This window comes from Staurois parvus, unplaced genomic scaffold (assembly GCF_062004578.1).
Source record: "Staurois parvus isolate SC_StPar_1 unplaced genomic scaffold, SC_StPar_1.0 ptg001282l, whole genome shotgun sequence".
Lineage (NCBI taxonomy): Eukaryota > Metazoa > Chordata > Amphibia > Anura > Ranidae > Staurois > Staurois parvus.
In genome coordinates, this window is record NW_028319078.1 from 47953 (window position 1) to 65489 (window position 17537).

The 17537-nt window shown below is 48.5% G+C and overlaps 1 protein-coding gene across 1 annotated transcript in view; it reads left to right on the forward strand.

Moving 5' to 3' along the window:
• The first annotated feature begins 561 nt into the window (after positions 1-561).
• LOC149437630 (asparaginyl-tRNA synthetase-like) overlaps positions 562-17537 on the forward strand; it is a 179984-nt gene continuing 163008 nt past the window's right edge. The window contains exon 1 of the mRNA XM_089660820.1: positions 562-607. The gene's annotated coding sequence lies outside the window, so the exon portion shown is untranslated. The remainder of the gene's footprint in view (positions 608-17537) is intronic.

Genomic DNA, 17537 nt, shown 5'->3' on the forward strand with positions numbered 1-17537 from the left:
CAGTGAAGTCAGCAACTTGGAGCAGTTTGTTTACAACCAGGCCTCTCCCCCTGCTGTAGAGTGAGTTGCCATAGGAACCCAGGTGTGTGAGCACTCAGCTGAGTGACAAAACGACTCCGCCCACTGCAGTTACAGACTACTGGTGGAGGCAAGAACACTCCACACAAATTCCCCACAAATTGTAGATTTTCTAGTTACACATAATAATAATAACGATACCGTACAATCGGAGAATCTACGGCTCTGTACACGCACAGAATGCGGAGCTCCCACCGACACGTCCTACCTCTACAGTGCTCAGGCGCCGTTTGAACTTCCCAGACTGCGTGACGTCATACGCAAGAGGCCCTCACGGAGGCGCTTTTTAGTTGTCTTCAGCATTGCCTGCTTGGGACAGTTTTTAGGTGTCTTAGTCAATGCCTGCAGCAACTGTGAACGTCAGCAGCAGCAGCAGTGATCCGATGCATGTGACTCCTGTACTTGCAATCCAGCATGAAAGGAGTTAACACTTTCTCAGAGCGAGATCGCTGATCGTCTGCTTATGCCTGAAACTGGCACATGCGCAGATACAGCAAGGGGGGCAGATGCTCACGGGACACACATCTTCATGCAACACCGTGAGCATCTGCCCCCCTTGCTGTATCTGCGCATGTGCCAGTTTCAGGCATAAGCAGACGATCAGCGATCTCGCTCTGAGAAAGTGTTAACTCCTTTCATGCTGGATCCTTTCATGCTGGATTGCAAGTACAGGAGTCACATGCATCGGATCACTGCTGCTGCTGCTGACGTTCCTAATGTCGCCAAGCTGCTGGGGGGGTGACATGGCAAGTACAGTCACATGTGGGGGGATCAGTGATATTGGGGGCCCATAACATGTTTTGGTGGTGCAGTTACACGTGGGTACCAGTCACATGGGGGTGGGGATTTGCATCAAGGGAGACTGAGCTTATTGCCAGGGGGTGATGTTTGCGTCAATGGGGGGGGGCAGATCTTCACGGGGTACTGATCCTGGGGTGAGGGGGGTAATGACAAGGGGGGCAGATCTTCACGGGGGACTGATTTTGCTGGGGGGGAATGACAAGGGGGGCACATCTTCACGGGGGAATGATTTTGCTGGTGAATAATGACAAGGGGGGCAGATCTTCATGGGGGACTGATCTTGCTGGGGGGGAATGACAAGGGGGGCAGATCTTCACGGGGGACTGATCTTGCTGGGGGGTAATGACAAGGGGGGCAGATCTTCACGGGGGACTGATTTTGCTGGGGGGGAATGACAAGCGGGGCACATCTTCACGGGGGACTGATCTTGCTGGGGGGTAATGACAAGGGGGGCACATCTGCACGGGGGACTGATCTTGCTGGGGGGGAATGACAAGGGGAGCACATCTTCACGGGGGACTGATCTTGCTGGAGGGGTATGACAAGGGGGGCAGATCTTCACGGGGGACTGATCTTGCCGGGTAATAATGACAAGGGGGGCACATCTTCACAGCGGATTGATCTTGCTGGAGGGTAATGACAAGGGGGGCACATCTTCACGGGGGAATGATTTTGCTGGTGAATAATGACAAGGGGGGCAGATCTTCATGGGGGACTGATCTTGCTGGGTAATAATGACAAGGGGGGCAGATCTTCACGGCGGATTGATCTTGCTGGGGGGTAATGACAAGGGGGGCACATCTTCACGGGGGACTGATTTTGCTGGGGGGGGAATGACAAGGGGGGCACATCTTCACGGGGGACTGATTTTGCTGGGGGGGAATGACAAGGGGGGCACATCTTCACGGGGGAATGATTTTGCTGGGGAATAATGACATGGGGGACTGATCTTGCTGGGGGGAATGACAAGGGGGCAGATCTTCATGGGGGACTGATCTTGGTGGGTAATAATGACAAGGGGGGCACATCTTCACGGCGGATTGATCTTGCTGGGGGGTAATGACAAGGGGGGCACATCTTCACGGGGGACTGATTTTGCTGGGGGGGAATGACAAGGGGGGCAGATCTTCACGGGGGACTGATCTTGCTGGGTAATAATGACAAGGGGGGCACATCTTCACGGCGGATTGATATTGCTGGGGGGTAATGACAAGGGGGGCACATCTTCACGGGGGACTGATCTTGCTGGGGGGGAATGACAAGGGGGCAGATCTTCACGGGGGACTGATTTTGCTGGGGGGGAATGACAAGGGGGGCACATCTTCACGGGGGAATGATTTTGCTGGGGAATAATGACATGGGGGACTGATCTTGCTGGGGGGAATGACAAGGGGGCAGATCTTCATGGGGGACTGATCTTGGTGGGTAATAATGACAAGGGGGGCACATCTTCACGGCGGATTGATCTTGCTGGGGGGTAATGACAAGGGGGGCACATCTTCACGGGGGACTGATCTTGCTGGGGGTGAATGACAAGGGGGCAGATCTTCACGGGGGACTGATTTTGCTGGGGAATAATGACAAGGGGGGGCAGATCTTCACGGGGGACTGATCTTGCTGGGGGGGGGGAGACAAGGGGGGCAGATCTTCATGGGTGACTGATTTTGCTGGGGAATAATGACAAGAGGGGCACATCTTTACGGGGGACTGATCTTGCTGGGGGGGGGGGAATGACAAGGGGCGCACATCTTCACGGCGGATTGATCTTGCTGGGGGGTAATGACAAGGGGGGCACATCTGCACGGGGGACTGATTTTGCTGGGGGGGAATGACAAGGGGAGCACATCTTCACGGGGGACTGATCTTGCTGGGGGGGTATGACAAGGGTGGCAGATCTTCACGGGGACTGATCTTGCCGGGTAATAATGACAAGGGGGGCACATCTTCACAGCGGATTGATCTTGCTGGAGGGTAATGACAAGGGGGGCACATCTTCACGGGGGACTGATTTTGCTGGGGGGGAATGACAAGGGGAGCACATCTTCATGGGGGACTGATCTTGCTGGGGGGGTATGACAAGGGGGGCAGATCTTCACGGGGGACTGATCTTGCCGGGTAATAATGACAAGGGGGGCACATCTTCACAGCGGATTGATCTTGCTGGAAGGTAATGACAAGGGGGGCACATCTTCACGGGGGAATGATCTTGCTGGGGGTAATGACAAGGGGGGCACATCTTCACGGGGGACTGATTTTGCTGGGGGGGAATGACAAGGGGGGCACATCTTCACGGGGGAATGATTTTGCTGGGGGGGAATGACAAGGGGGGCACATCTTCACGGGGGAATGATTTTGCTGGGGAATAATGACATGGGGGACTGATCTTGCTGGGGGTAATGACAAGGGGGCAGATCTTCATGGGGGACTGATCTTGCTGGGTAATAATGACAAGGGGGGCACATCTTCACGGCGGATTGATCTTGCTGGGGGGTAATGACAAGGGGGGCACATCTTCACGGGGGACTGATCTTGCTGGGTAATAATGACAAGGGGGGCACATCTTCACGGCGGATTGATATTGCTGGGGGGTAATGACAAGGGGGGCACATCTTCACGGGGGACTGATCTTGCTGGGGGGGAATGACAAGGGGGCAGATCTTCACGGGGGACTGATTTTGCTGGGGAATAATGACAAGGGGGGGCAGATCTTCACGGGGGACTGATCTTGCTGGGGGGGGGGAGACAAGGGGGGCAGATCTTCATGGGTGACTGATTTTGCTGGGGAATAATGACAAGGGGGGCACATCTTTACGGGGGACTGATCTTGCTGGGGGGGGGGAATGACAAGGGGCGCACATCTTCACGGCGGATTGATCTTGCTGGGGGGTAATGACAAGGGGGGCACATCTGCACGGGGGACTGATTTTGCTGGGGGGGAATGACAAGGGGAGCACATCTTCACGGGGGACTGATCTTGCTGGGGGGGTATGACAAGGGGGGCAGATCTTCACGGGGACTGATCTTGCCGGGTAATAATGACAAGGGGGGCACATCTTCACGGGGGACTGACTTTGCTGGGGGGGAATGACAAGGGGGGCACATCTTCACGGGGGAATGATTTTGCTGGGGAATAATGACATGGGGGACTGATCTTGCTGGGGGGAATGACAAGGGGGGCAGATCTTCATGGGGGACTGATCTTGCTGGGGGGAATGACAAGGGGGCAGATCTTCATGGGGGACTGATCTTGGTGGGTAATAATGACAAGGGGGGCACATCTTCACGGCGGATTGATCTTGCTGGGGGGTAATGACAAGGGGGGCACATCTTCACGGGGGACTGATTTTGCTGGGGGGGAATGACAAGGGGGGCAGATCTTCACGGGGGACTGATCTTGCTGAGTAATAATGACAAGGGGGGCACATCTTCACGGCGGATTGATATTGCTGGGGGGTAATGACAAGGGGGGCACATCTTCACGGGGGACTGATCTTGCTGGGGGGGAATGACAAGGGGGCAGATCTTCACGGGGGACTGATTTTGCTGGGGGGGAATGACAAGGGGGGCACATCTTCACGGGGGAATGATTTTGCTGGGGAATAATGACATGGGGGACTGATCTTGCTGGGGGGAATGACAAGGGGGCAGATCTTCATGGGGGACTGATCTTGCTGGGTAATAATGACAAGGGGGGCACATCTTCACGGCGGATTGATCTTGCTGGGGGGTAATGACAAGGGGGGCACATCTTCACGGGGGACTGATTTTGCTGGGGGGGAATGACAAGGGGGGCACATCTTCACGGGGGACTGATCTTGCTGGGTAATAATGACAAGGGGGGCACATCTTCACGGCGGATTGATATTGCTGGGGGGTAATGACAAGGGGGGCACATCTTCACGGGGGACTGATCTTGCTGGGGGGGAATGACAAGGGGGCAGATCTTCACGGGGGACTGATTTTGCTGGGGAATAATGACAAGGGGGGGCAGATCTTCACGGGGGACTGATCTTGCTGGGGGGGGGGAGACAAGGGGGGCAGATCTTCATGGGTGACTGATTTTGCTGGGGAATAATGACAAGGGGGGCACATCTTTACGGGGGACTGATCTTGCTGGGGGGGGGGAATGACAAGGGGCGCACATCTTCACGGCGGATTGATCTTGCTGGGGGGTAATGACAAGGGGGGCACATCTGCACGGGGGACTGATTTTGCTGGGGGGGAATGACAAGGGGAGCACATCTTCACGGGGGACTGATCTTGCTGGGGGGGTATGACAAGGGGGGCAGATCTTCACGGGGACTGATCTTGCCGGGTAATAATGACAAGGGGGGCACATCTTCACAGCGGATTGATCTTGCTGGAGGGTAATGACAAGGGGGGCACATCTTCACGGGGGACTGATTTTGCTGGGGGGGAATGACAAGGGGAGCACATCTTCACGGGGGACTGATCTTGCTGGGGGGGGTATGACAAGGGGGGCAGATCTTCACGGGTGACTGATCTTGCCGGGTAATAATGACAAGGGGGGCACATCTTCACAGCGGATTGATCTTGCTGGAAGGTAATGACAAGGGGGGCACATCTTCACGGGGGAATGATTTTGCTGGTGAATAATGACAAGGGGGGCAGATCTTTATGGGGGACTGATCTTGCTGGGTAATAATGACAAGGGGGGCACATCTTCACGGGGGACTGATCTTGCTGGGGGGGAATGACAAGGGGGGGCAGATCTTCATGGGGGACTGATTTTGCTGGGTAATAATGACAAGGGGGGCAGATCTTCACGGGGGGCTGATTTTGCTGGGGAATAATGACAAGGGGGGCACATTTTCACGGGGGACTGATCTTGCTGGGGGGAGTGACAAGGGGGGCAGATCTTCATGGGGGACTGATCTTGCTTTGGGGGAATGACAAGGGGGGCAGATCTTCATGGGGGACTGATCTTGCTGGAGAATAATGACAAGTGGGGGCACATCTTCACGGCGGATTGATCTTTCTGGGGGGGAATGACAAAGGGGGCACATCTTCACGGCGGATTGATCTTGCTGGTGGGGGGAATGACAAGGGGGGCACATTTTCACTTGGGAATGATTTTGCTGGGGAATAATGACAAGGGCGGCACATCTTCACGGCGGATTGATCTTGCTGGGGGGGAATGACAAGGGGGGCACATCTTCACGGGGGAATGATTTTGCTGGGGAATAATGACAAGGGGGGCACATCTTCATGGGGGACTGATTTTGCTGGGGAATAATGACAAGGGGGGCACATCTTCACGGGGGACTGATCTTGCTGGGGGGAGTGACAAGGGGGGCAGATCTTCATGGGGGACTGATCTTGCTGAGGGGAATGACAGGGGGGGCAGATCTTCATGGGGGACTGATGTTGCTGGGGAATAATGACAAGGGGGGCACATCTTCACGGCGGATTGATCTTGCTGGGGGGGAATGACAAGGGGGACACATATTCACGGGGGACTGATCTTGCTGGGGGGGAATGACAAGAGGGGCACATCTTCACGGCGGACTGATCTTGCAGGGAGGGAATGACAAGGGGGGCACATCTTCACGGGGGACTGATCTTCCTAGGAAATAATGACAAGGGGGGCACATCTTCACGGGGGACTGATCTTGCTGGGGTGGAATGACAAGGGGGGCCGATCTTCACGAGGGACCGATTTTGCTGGGGAATAATGACAAGGGGGGCACATGTTCACGGCGGACTGATCTTGCTGGGGGGAAATGACAAGGGGGGCAGATCTACACAATATATAACCCTTTGCACGCTGCGCCATTCATATGGGTACACGGATGTCAGTGCAGTTGCAGTTCTGTCACTTGATGGTGTTACTTTGGTAGGGGTGCTGTTTATGGCAGAAGGGGCGGAAGTCTGTCAATAATTGTTTGTGGTAGTTTTGTTGTGGATGTCTGTGGTTGGTAGGTCGTGTTACAGCAATTTAGGGGTCACAATTGGCACCCCAATATTTCAGTGGCTACAGTTTTACATTCTGCAGTATCATGAATTAAAGTGATACATTATTTCATGGCCTCTATGATTATCAGAGGATACATTGAATGGATACCTAATTTTATTAACCCCTCGCTTACCGGGCACTTCTACCCCCTTCTTGCCTACCGGGCACTTCTACCCCCTTCCTGCCTACAGGACACTCCTACCCCCTTCCTGCCTACAGGGCACTTCTACCCCTTCCTGCCTACCGGGCACTTCTACCACCTTCCTGCCTACAGGGCACTTCTACCCCCTTCCTGCCTACAGGGCACTTCTACCCCTTCCTGCCTACAGGACACTTCTACCCCCTTTCTGCCTAGCCTACAGGGCACTTCTACCCCCTTCCTGCCTACCGGGCACTTCTACCCCCTTCCTGCCTACAGGGCACTTCTACCCCCTTCCTGCCTACCGGGCACTTCTACCCCCTTCCTGCCTACAGGACACTCCTACCCCCTTCCTGCCTACCGGGCACTTCTACCCCCTTCCTGCCTACAGGGCACTTCTACCCCTTCCTGCCTACAGGACACTTCTACCCCCTTTCTGCCTACAGGACACTTCTACCCCCTTCCTGCCTACAGGACACTTCTACCCCCTTCCTGCCTACAGGACACTTCTACCCCCTTCCTGCCTACAGGGCACTTCTACCCCCTTCCTGCCTACAGGACACTTCTACCCCCTTCCTGCCTACAGGGCACTTCTACCCCCTTCCTGCCCACCGTGCACTTCTACCCCCTTCCTGCCTACAGGGCACTTCTACCCCCTTCCTGCCTACAGGGCACTTCTACCCCCTTCCTGCCTACCGGGCACTTCTACCCCCTTCCTGCCTACAGGGCACTTCTACCCCCTTCCTGCCTACCGGGCACTTCTACCCCCTTCCTGCCTACAGGACACTCCTACCCCCTTCCTGCCTACCGGGCACTTCTACCCCCTTCCTGCCTACAGGGCACTTCTACCCCTTCCTGCCTACAGGACACTTCTACCCCCTTCCTGCCTACAGGGCACTTCTACCCCCTTCCTGCCTACAGGGCACTTCTACCCCCTTCCTGCCTACAGGACACTTCTACCCCCTTCCTGCCTACAGGGCACTTCTACCCCCTTCCTGCCCACCGTGCACTTCTACCCCCTTCCTGCCTACAGGGCACTTCTACCCCCTTCCTGCCTACAGGGCACTTCTACCCCCTTCCTGCCTACCGGGCACTTCTACCCCCTTCCTGCCTACAGGGCACTTCTACCCCCTTCCTGCCTACCGGGGCACTTCTACCCCCTTCCTGCCTACAGGGCACTTCTACCCCCTTCCTGCCTACAGGGCACTTCTACCCCCTTCCTGCCCCCGACAATTTTCAGCTATATGCGCTGTCGCACTTTCAATTACAATTGTGCGTTCATGCAGAACTGTACCCATCTGAAGTTTTATCATTTTTTGTCACAAATACAACTTTCTTTTCGTGGTATGTACTCTCCACTGTGTGTTTATTTTTTTGCACTATAAACAATAATAGTGCCCCCAAAACATTTCTATGTTTCTATTAAAAAATTTTGAAAACTGGTAATTTTTCTCCTTCACTGATGTGTGTTGATGATGCGGCACTGATAGGCTTCACTTATGGCCAATGATAGGCGGCACTGATAGTCAGCACTGAAGGGCACTCATAGACAGCACTAATGAGATGGCGCGGATAGGCGGCACTGCTAGGCGGCACTGACTGGTGTCACTGACTGGGGCTACTGCTGGGAAGGAGTGGCGGAACTACTGGTCTGCACTGATGAGCATTGGTGGGTGGCACTGATGGGCACAGGTTGGTGACAAAGGTGGGTGGCATTGCTGGGCACAGGTGGGTGGCACTCTTGGCCACAGGTAGGTGACACAGGTGGGCGGAAGTGGTGGCTGTCACTGCTGGGCACTGATCATCAGGGCACTGATGTTCATTGCCTTGACGATTTTTGCCGATCCCTGCTCTGACAACTTCCGGTTATCTGCTGTACTTTCCACATGTTCTGACAGCGTGAGGAAAGTTCAGCTGAGAAACGGTAATTGCATTACCTGGTGATCAGCGTGTCATTGGACACAGCAGATCACATTGTAAAAGGCCGCTGTGATTGGCCTTTTACCATTACTTTACGTGATCAGCTGTGCCCATAGGACACAACGATCATGGAGATTGCCGGATGCGTGCCCCCGGGGGCGAGCAGGAGAGCACGTTCATGGAGATGTCATATGACACCCTTCAAGAAATGGGCGGCCGCAGTGTAGCCGTCATTTGGCTATCTCCGTTTGCCAACTAGTTAATTGGAAAGTCGAAATAGAGGCGATACATAATTTGTGCAAGTGCTGTGATTCAAGATGTTGTTTGTTGTCAAGAGAACCAGAGAGCACACAGAGACAGATTGCACAGAACCCACTGTGCGTGCTTTAATTGGGGAGGTTTTTGGGGCACAGTCAACAGTTCCTTTAGTCCATAGGTTCACAGCAGACACAGCAGTACACAGTACAGTTCTCTGGATGGCAATATGGAACAACGGGTAGGGTACAGGGTGGAGGTGGGGGGATCCGTTTCTTGATCACCCTTAAGTATAGAGCTGTGAGGCTTGTTGGTAACCAGACACTTCGGCCCTGATTCACTAAGATGTGAGTGTAATAGCAGAGACTGACCATTCAGGCAGACTCCGGTCAATCAATCAGTCGTCTGACCAGCGTCTAGCAAGCTCATTGACGAGCGTCTATTGACTACTTTGCTATCACTGGCACATTTTTAGGTGCAATACCGGATATGTTCGCTAGATGGCGCACAAGCGCGGGCTTTATTTACATTGGCGTTTTCATGATCGCAAAATAATTCTTAGAATGTTATAAATACACCTGTACACCTGTATTAGAATTTTCTATTTTCTTCTATTTATTTTCTTGCTGTGTCTCCAAAATGATCAGGAAACTAATGCATTTACTAATGAATGTCAAACATTCTGTACTCAAATGTTAAACATTTACACACTTATATCTCAAATAATTTATATACTTCTAATTTCCCAATATAATTATATATCTTCATTCTCTTTAATCACGTAACTATTCTATGGTAAAGACAAGTGCAGCGCTATAAATGCATGTGATCAATAATGAACGCATGTAAAAACCAAAAAGTGCAAAGAATTGCAACAATGATGTAATATTGTAAATGGTGCTAAAATAAGTTCATAGAATCATTCCTGAATAATGGAATGTCCTTCGTGTGAGAGTACCAACTCAGAGAGTGCCTATGAATGGCACGTGTGGTCTCTCCGTGACGGACAGTAGTGCATGAACTCGTGAAAGGTAAACCACCCTTGGGACTGGTCTACACTCACCAGAACAAAAGTATTAATGTGCATGGGTTATACACATCACACATCTGGGGGTGCAGCGATATGCTGGCAGCTATGGGTTAGCCATCCAGCTCAATCCATCCATCCATCAGGGTGGGTGCCCAAATGGTCCTGGGGAGGAATTAGCTCAGCCACAGGAGCCAGAAAGGTGCTCAATAGTGTAGTACACTGTCACAGGGGTGGATGACCTTTCACGAGTTCATGCACTACTGTTCGTGGTTATATTTATCTTGTGTAATACCATTTTACTAGTCTATATCATTTGACCAGCGCTCGCTCTATCATTTTCAAACAATGGAACTATTCTACATTATAACTCAAACTGTGTCTCCCACAGTGGTTTAGTGGTTAGAGCTCAGAACTTACAGCACTTGGCTCATGGGTTCTAATCCCGGTCATGGCTACATCCTAAAAAATGGAGATCAATTTTCTGGGTTGTGTCAGTGCCAGGAATATTGATCAAACAATTATGATTTTGCCTAATGACTAGAAAGTGGATGAATGTACTCTTCTGCCAATTAGGAAATGTGCAAGTTTCATGCCGTGTATATTTCATTGTAACATTTTTCTCTTTTAAATCTGTCTCCTTATACAACTTGACCCCCTCCCCCACCCCGCCATCACCTGTCCCATATGCAAATCTATGGATCACCGCCCCACTCTTTAACTATCTATTTACTGATCAAGTGAATGTGTCTCATTTTCTATCAGCTACAGCTCAGATCTCACATTATTATACAATTGCTGATTGTATCTCACCACTAGTCTGATTGAATTCACAATTCCTGGTCAGTCCTGTTCCCTGACCTCTAATAAACTTTAGGGCCAGTTCACACTACATGTGTTTCAGTTGCTTTTTCAGCATCACAAACGCACAGAAAGAAGGTTATATGGTTGTCAATGTCATAGTTCACATCAGCACTTGCATTTTCAGTGCATTGCAGGTGCTGTAAACAAAGTTGACCACGCTGCATTGTTTCTGCACAGAACTGTACTGGAACACATTGAAACGTCCTTGAATGTACTAAAACGCACATGTCCCTAACTACATTGAATACAAAGAAAATAGAAAAAAATAAGTGGAAGGGATATAAAAATGCAATGTAAACATGTCCAAAACGCATCCAAAATGTACTGGAACACACTAAACATGCATGCCAAAAGGGCATGAAAAAAACCCATCAGGAACACATCTAGACTGTTTCTATAGTGTGAACCAGCCCTTAGGACTTGTTCACACCATTGGTGGTGCAGAAACGCATGCAAGAACACACATTTTCCAGCACAGCAAAGAAATGCAATGCCCTATGTAGATGTGCGCAGGTACCATGATGAAAACGTTGTTGCACCTACACACGTCTATTAAAAACAGCCCCATTCACAGCCACAAATACGCATGGCACCACACTACTGTGCGGTTAGGTGCGACACACTTGGAAAATAACATAAAAATAAGCCAACATGGCTAAAACATATCTTGAAAATATGGGGACTCTGATATCCGGCGACAGTCCGTTCACGAACGAGAAGCAATTCTGCACCCCTAAAACCAACATAGAGGAAAGGGATGGTCAAATTGCTGTGCTGCTTCCAAACCACCTCTGGCATGCCAGGGTCATTATGCAGGTCCTCGATGCCAGTTCTTGCCTGCGGCCACAAAATATCCACTGGCCATGAGTGAAGGTGAGTGGAGGACGTGAAGGTGGATTTCTACCAGCTTCAACCGCAAGCAGTACCACTCCTGAAAAATGAGAGCAAATAATCATTGACACGTCATCATGACAGTCAATTCTCAGTGCAGGCTATCTAGAGTGTCTTTCCTTTTTAACCATTTCAAGAGTTCAAGGAAACATTCTTGGAGCATCTACTGTGTTTGGAAAGGCCAAAGGTCCCCCCCTCCCCCAGGCACACTAATGCTTATGCAGGCCATAGACGGGGAGAAAAACGGCCGATTTTTCTTTTAAAAAATGAAAAATTGGTTGTTCAAGTGGCCGACGTTGCCAGCAATGGTAAAAAAAAAATCGGCCGATTTTCATCCCGTCTACAGCCGGCAAAAAGTGTCTCTGCAGAGAGCTCCGCTATTTCTTTGACAGTTCCTTGACATTTACAGCGGTTGCAACAATGTATCTATTTGTATCCATTTAGGATACAGATGTTTTTATTCGGAAACAAATAGATACAATGTTGCAACCGCTGTAAATGTCAAGGAACTGTCAAAGAAATAGCGGAGCTCTCTGCAGGGACACTTTTTGCCATACTGGAATTCCTCTCATTTTTCATCCTCTTCTTCTTCTTCTTCTTCATCATCATCCTCTTCTTCTTTTTCATCATCATCCTCTTCTTCTTCATCCTCTTCTTCTTCATCATCTTCATCCTCTTCTTCTTCATCCTCTTCTTCTTCATCATCTTGATCATCATCATCCTCTTCTTCTTCTTCTTCTTCATCATCATCCTCTTATTCTTCTTCATCATCATCCTCCTCTTCATCATCATCTTCTTCTTCTTCTTCTTCATCATCATCCTCTTCTTCATCATCATCCTCTTCATCATCATCATCATCCTCTTCTTCTTCATCATCATCATCCTCTTCTTCTTCTTCATCATCATCATCATCCTCTTCTTCTTCATCATCATCATCCTCTTCTTCTTCATCATCTTCTTCATCATCATCATCATCCTCTTCATCATCATCCTCTTCTTCTTCATCTTCTTCTTCTTCATCATCATCATCATCCTCTTCTTCTTCATCATCATCATCCTCTTCTTCTTCTTCATCATCATCATCATCCTCTTCTTCTTCTTCTTCATCATCATCCTCTTCTTCTTCATCATCATCCTCTTCTTCTTCTTCATCCTCTTCTTCTTCATCATCATCATCCTCTTCTTCTTCATCATCATCCTCTTCTTCATCCTCTTCTTCTTTTTCTTCTTTTTGTCTTCCTCTTGCAGGTCACTGCTCATGTGCAGATTTTTTATCAGTAAAAAATCGGCCAATTTGCCCATCATTGCCGCGAAAATCGGCCGATCGGCAAATTCGGCCGTTTTTTTTTCCAACTTTACCGAAAAAAAAATCTGCCAAAATACCGAAAAACGGCCGAACAAATAGCCCACTAACGATCCGAAAATCGGCCGATTTTATTTCCGGACGAAAAATCGGCCAATTTTCGACCCATCTATGGCCTGCATAAGATATGGTGTGGCCCTAGGGTCAATGTGTGTTTAGAATACTTCCAAAATGCACATACAAAAACACTCCATCCAAATGCATGTTGCATTTCTATAGCATGTTAAACAGAAGAATAATGCACTTACATAATGTTAACATACGCAAGTAAAAATAGACAAAATCCACATCCTTTTATTCTGGCTTCACATACATGCATTGTGGTCTAACACCGCACTCCTGGGCAAATCACATGCAATTTGTGTGCGTTGCAATTAGAGACAAACATTTTGCACACCTCAAATTGCACCGCATCCGGGCCAAAAATGTGCAGGACCCTTTTTCAGGGTATGCACATGTATTGTACTGTCCAAGGCATTGCACACTAACGCATTGCACACTAAAAATGTCAAATACGTTAGTGTGTACAGTGCATGAGTGTAAAATGCTTTAGTGTGTACAGTGCATGAGTGTAAAATGCTTTAGTGCACACTGCAGTGTACAACGCATTGCACACTGTAATACACTGTAATACCGTGTACACCCACACATTGTAGACTGTAATGCACTGTACACTGTCATGCAGGATGGAGCTACGCATTGCACACTGTGATACGCTGTCCACTGTCATGCAGAATCCAGCAACGCATTGCACACTGTAATACCATGTACACCAACACATTGTAGAATGTAATGCATTATACGCAGTATACATGTCCAGATATTCAAAGATTAGCCATGAAGGCCTAGCTGGTTACCTATTGGGCGACCGCAGATAGCCGAATAATGCTACACTGCATCCAGGCAGCTCTGGGAGGGTGTCATATGACATCCTGGCAGAACGCGCTCTCCGTGATTGCTGTGTCCTAAGGACACAGCTGATCACGTGATGTGGTAAAGGCCAATCACAGCGGCTTTTTACCATGTGATCAGCCATGTCCAATGACACGCTGATCACCGGGAAATGCATTTGCCGGGTCTTGGCTGCACTTTCATCACGCTGTCAGAATGTGTGGAAAGTACTGCCGAGAACCAGCAGTTATCAAAGCAGGGGTCGGCCCCGATGATCAGTGCCCACCAGTGCCACCCAACAGTTACGCCCACCTGTGGCCAGCAGTGCCACCCACCAGTGCTGCCTCATCAACGCACATCAGTGTTGCTAAATTACCAGTTTACCAAATGTTATAATATAAACAGACTTTTATTCATTATGAGCTATTTTGTGGTTTATCGAGCAAAAAGTAAAACACACAGCAGCAAGTCAATACCACCCAAAGAAAGCTCTATTTGTCTGAAAAAACTGATATAAATTTAAGATGGGTACAATGTGGCATGACCGCACAATTGTCATTCAAAGGGTAACAGTGCAGAAAGATGAAAATTGGCCAGGACAGGAAGGGGGTAGGAGTACCCAGTAGGCAAGTGGTTAATATCATTGACCCATCAATACCCAGGAGCTAATGTACAGATAAGTAGCATGTGCACCAAGTGAGATTCTGCTAGGCTCCACCCACAAAATTGCAATTACCTGTCCCTCACATGTTATAAACATGTTTGCAATGGCCACACTTACTGTACATATAAGGATCATCTCCTCAGTTGAGAACTGTGCTCTCGCCATGTCCAAATGCCAATAAGGTTATCAAAATTTTCAACCAACACAAAACCTCCAACCACTTCTGATCCACTTACACTCCCCACAACCACTTCCGGGTGCGCGCGCACGTGATGACGGACTTCCAGGATAGCCGTTCATGCTCCATGCGGACACCTGTTTGGTGCTTATTTGTTTGCAATCGCGCATTTTTATGTGCGGCTATGATAGCTTTCGCAAATGTGTGTTTCTTATTGATTTGTTTTTTTTAACCTTGGCTAATATTTGTTGCCAAAGGCCAAAAAGCAACAAAGTGTGGACTATTTTATTACTGTAAATCGAATTGTAGAAAACCTGTAGCTGGCTGCACAGTGAATGTGACATTCATTAGTACATAACAATATTGTGGTGCAAGTGGGTTTTTTTTTTGGTTTTGAAAAAGCCAGTTTGCACACACTTGCATATTCACGCTCTTACAAGCTACATTTGAGCAGATTATATAAGTATACAAAGTAACTATTAAGGTTGTTCATATATTGAACATAAAATAAACACAAAAACATCGGTCAAATATTTATTGATCAAATATATCGTCATTTATTTGGTCAGCAGGAACAAGTAGGTACAGTCAATATCTTGGTGAGTCACAAAAATAGGATTGATGTGGCAAAAATAAAACACTCCTGCTCATAAGAGCTTACAATCTAAAGATACTTCTAGTGAACTGTGTGTGCTCAGGTTATAGCAGGAAACAAAGGGGAAGATGAATCAAGTAACATTTTCATGCACATAGGATTTACTTACACAATCAATCACTTAGTATGAAGATCCATTCACAAAAAAAAAAGTCTTCAGATCAAAATATCAAGAAAACAAAGCATGTGAAAAAAAACCCTCCCACCTCTACAAATCCCCTCCCACCTCTACAAATCCCCTACACATACATTTGTCAGCAGGTTTGTAAGAAAAATGCATTGGAGTCTAAATAAGCAAGCAAAATTAAAACAAGGGCAGATTTTAAACAAAACGATTGACATGTGTGAGGCTTTCAATGCAAAGAGAAAAAACACAATCATTGTGCAATAACACACAAACACTTTACAAGGCCAAAATTATGCAAACATTTCCAGCCCACTTCCAAACACAGCCTGAGTGGTGTCTGGGGCAATTCAGCACAAAATCTCTTCTTCCCCCAAACCACTACAAGCAAGGACTTAGTCACAAACCACCCGGCCTAGTAACAGGCCAAATCACTCCCTACTGCACGTCTTTATATAAGCTAGGTTGTATTTGGAGCACGCCAAACAAGGCCCCACACCCAATGAAGCCACACCCACCACTGACCTTAATTTGGTCAGTGAAAGTGTTTTCACCTGATGAATCCGCTTCCTACCTGCATTAACCCTTGGTATACAGGCCCCACAAATCAGAAAGAAATATACAGTGAAATGTACGTGTGCAGCATACAACAGAACATTGAGCAGGGATGTGAAAGGGAACCCCAATTGGAACCGTTATTGCTACTATGGTCACAATTCCCTCCAGATTCTCGCATGAGTTAAGACAGTCACATGACCACATCTTGTATGCAATACTGAAAATGACAAATCGATTTGACTAGTATGGTGAATTTCCCATCAATTGGCAAAACACTCCAGAAATCAAACATCACCAAACATTACACTCTGGGCAAAGCTGATTTACAAATCCTGCGACTTACAGTAAAGTTGACCATTTTAATGCAATTTTCAAGACATCTGACACAGATCTCTATGCAAATTGCCGCTAAAGTAGTACATGTACTACTATAGAAATCAGTGTTTGAAACGCACCCATGTGGTCACTCTAATAGCAGACAATAGGGTGCGACTTTGCAGACGATTTACAACTTGCATGTTGTGCAAATCACATGCCAAGTCCCACTCAATGAGCACGCTATTGGAGCGTTCATATTGTTGTGGTTCAAACTTGGTTGGAGCCGCAAGTAATAATAGAGTAATGAATACACTACTTTTCATGCAATTTGCTGAGAGATCGGTGTCGATTGTCTTGCAAATTGCACTTGAAATCACCATGTACCCTAACTTTGAAATCATGCAACTTCTATGCAAGTCACATGATGTGACTGTGGTGTCAATAACACCACTTAGAAATCTGCTTTAATGTGACCGGGTAGCCCCCAGTAACATTGTTTGCGATTGCCATGCAATTGGCATTACAGGCGACTTGCAAATCGTAGACCAAGTCGCACCCTATTGGCCACTGTAGGCTCTGTTCACATCCAATTGGATTGTGAACTCGTGCAACTTCACTGTAAGTTGGGCAATTGCCGCATCAGATTAGATGTGACAGTGGTGTTAGCCCCCAGTAACATTGTGTGCAATTTGCCATGCAAAGGGCAAGTTGCTGGCCATGCCAATCGCATGACAAGTCGCATCCAGGGTGTGCAATTTCAGGTGCGATTTGTGAATTGACATGGTACCTGATATTGGATATAATGAATGTGAATGTGAGTGTATTAACATACGC